General features: G+C 44.5%; 1 long non-coding RNA gene across 1 annotated transcript; it reads right to left on the minus strand.

Annotated features, from left to right (window-relative positions):
* Nucleotides 1-1,506: 1,506 nt before the first annotated feature.
* LOC112947803 lies at nt 1,507-2,546 on the minus strand. The gene is made up of 2 exons (XR_003249478.1): nt 2,470-2,546; nt 1,507-1,770 (listed from the first exon to the last, which is right to left on the minus strand). It is a non-coding gene; the product is annotated as an uncharacterized LOC112947803 (long non-coding RNA).
* Between the last annotated feature and the right edge of the window lie 474 nt (nt 2,547-3,020).

Raw genomic sequence — 3,020 nt, forward strand, 5'->3', positions numbered from 1 at the left:
CCCGGTAGCCCCGTACCCAGCTATTTCCCTGGGATCCATGTGGTCTCTGCAGGAAGGACGGGAGCGACCACCCCAGGTCACTCAAGGCACCAGGACACTGAGGCCGAAGGGCTTTGCCCCAAACAGTTGCACAACTGCTGGCTCAAGCACCGCAAAAGCACAGCTCAACTAAAACTGGGCTTTTTTTAACTTCATCATTTCAAAAAAAGCCATAAGTGGCATCAGCTTTAGTATTCCCAATCAGCTCAGGCCATTGAACACCTGGGAAAAGCTATTCATTATGATGAGTGGATAATAAAATATCACTCGTGTTTCAGAAATAAATCTCGGAGGAAGCCTAGAAAAACATTGATTAACACCTCAGTGAATTGGTTCAAGTCATCCTGTTGCAAATAGGTATGCAAATGCACGCATTAACATATATAATTCAATAAATGGTAGATTTTAAAAACATTTTTGTGATTTTGAAACATTTCTGGCTTGACTTGGCCAACCCCATGGTTGTGCAACAGTTTTCTCACCAAGTGCCTGGACACAGTTGTTCTTTACCTACCGCTCCAGCAGCTTTCAGGAAAAATAAAAGCATATTGATGTCTTTATGTCAAAAACTCTCCCCACCAAAGACAGGAGCAAATTATTTTGTAGTTGAGCAATCTCGGGGTAATGCACCTAGCGATAAATTAATTGCAGTTTAAGTTAGTTGGCTTTCCTTTACAAATCCCAAAGAAATCAAGAGACACTGTAGAACAGAAATGGTATCTTGTCAGTGCGGGATATAGAAAGAACAAAGCTTGCAGGATCCCACTTCCCGTGAAAACCAGCCAGGCAGTGGAGGTGACTGACTGCAGCAGAGTCTCATTAAAAATTGCCCATCTTTTTACTTTTTGCTGTGTTTCTATCCTTGTCTTCAGGGCGCCAGGCTTCCCAGTGCTTCTGTAGAAGTTCTGTGCAGTGTTGTTTCATGGGTGAGAATTGTTTTCATCAGATTCCAGTGGGCAATAAGTCCATGGATGCACATTTATACCCACTCACATTTAGTTAACCAGTTTGCATGGTGTCTACCTGTGAAGCCTCAGCATCACTCTGTTCTGCTGCTAATTTTTATGGTTAAAGCAGCCAAAGAAAGGCAGGACGTGTGTTGCTGCTTGCATGGAGTACCCTAAGACCTCCAGCGATGTGATTTCTCATCACGATCATCATCTCCTGGGTGGGATGAGGAGAGACTTGCCCTAACAGACTCATCGCTTGGCTCTCCAAATTGCAGTGCAAGGAGTCAGTTTTCCTTCATGGCTCAAAGCCGTGAATCATGGTTAGCCCACGATCTGGCAGAAACTAAGACACCCAGCGTCATGTCTGGTTTAATATCAGAAGGCTGAGGTGGTCCACTGGCTACCACCCTTCTTGGCAGGGTTCATGATCAAAACAGGCTGGTCTCAAATGAGGGCAAGTTGCTCAAAGGGAAGGAAGATATTCGTCCAAAGGACGTTCAGAGAAGACAAGTCTCCCTGGAGGGCAGGTCTGTCCTGCTGGTGCAGGTTGCTGGGAGGTAACGTCCAGCGCTGCTGTGAGAGCCTTCCAGGACCTGCTCCTCCAGAGTCGCTTTCAGCRCTTTAAAACCCAATTATCCTTCTGGGCAGCCTCTTAATTCTTCCCTCAGAATTTCGGTGTGTCTCTATAATAGTCAGCTTTCATCTTCCTTAAGGTGTTTTCAGTTCATTGAAGGAGAACTTTAATTCAGTACAGCCAGTGACTTGGATCATATTTGGCTTTCTACAGAAAGTTAAAAAGAGGAAGAAAAATGTTTCAAGGTCCCTATTTTTTTTCCTACCACATCAGATGCAATATCTTYATAAAAAGTCATTTTAAGCTTTTTTTTCAAACAATATCCAAGCTTTCTAAGAGAGTCCTGTATACCTCAAGTTGGCCTCAGCTCTCAGATTGCATGGACCACTTGGTGTGTCAAAGTCCATGGTGAAAAAACAGTATACAGAGTTGTTGTTACTCGAACTATGCTGCAAAAATATCTTCTTTGTGCTGGAAGGAAGGTCAAAGGAACAAGGAACAAACATTTCTTAAGAAAGTTTTACAGTGAAAATTTAAATAGCCCTTGTAAGAGAAGTTTTGCAAGTCTCACTTGATGGGAGTGGGGTTTAGCACTAGTTGCTGAGAAGCCCTGAGAAATTTGTGTTGTGGATACTTGTGCTGCTGGCACCAGCGTGGCTGGAATCCCTATTTTCTCTCTCCCACACCTTTATGATCTTCACTCATTTTAATTAAGCTCCCCCTCGATTCAGAGGCTCCTCATGTTGGAAGGAAGGCAGTGAGTTTGTTCGGCAGGCTGGCTTTTCCCCCACCGAAGATTTCAGGCCAGGATCTCTCCTTCTCTGTCAGGATATGAAAGACCCGGAGGGCTGAAAACAGGGAGCAATGGGGCACTTTGCTGGGGAGGGATGATGATTTTGTGCCTACCTTGACTTGAAGGTCCAAGTTTTTTGCTCCAACAGCATTCCTGCCCCGGAGAGAGCAGCATTTACCATCTCATCCAAATCCTCACGGGTTCCTGCAGCACCAGTGTGGTCCTGGAGGCTACTCTTTAACAGAGGGAAACTTTTAAACTCTCGAGTGATGGTGATTCACAATACAGTGCTCCCGTGCTGGCATTAAGCTTATTTTGCCAAGAGCTCTGAAAACGCATCCCCATGCTCATCCCAAGACCACAGCTRCTACCCCAACACCCCTTGCTTGTGTTCACCTCCCTGCATCCTATCACAGAGCTATCATCATGTTAGATGCAAACAGGCTGCCCCAGAGATTGTTATTGTTCAACCAAGACATGAATACATTTACAAAGTGAAATACTTTGCAGTCTGGTGTTGCTGGCAGTACTTTTCCATGCTCCTATAATTAGATAGGTCCTAACCAAACTATGTGTAGGAGTTTAGCTAGGTCTGGAAATAATAGGTTTATTCCCTAGAAACCATTCTGCTGTACTGTTCTAAATGGACACGGGGTATTTTTGT

The sequence above is a fragment of the Nothoprocta perdicaria genome, unplaced genomic scaffold (assembly GCF_003342845.1).
Source record: "Nothoprocta perdicaria isolate Ctin4 unplaced genomic scaffold, notPer1 scaffold_247, whole genome shotgun sequence".
Taxonomy (NCBI): domain Eukaryota; kingdom Metazoa; phylum Chordata; class Aves; order Tinamiformes; family Tinamidae; genus Nothoprocta; species Nothoprocta perdicaria.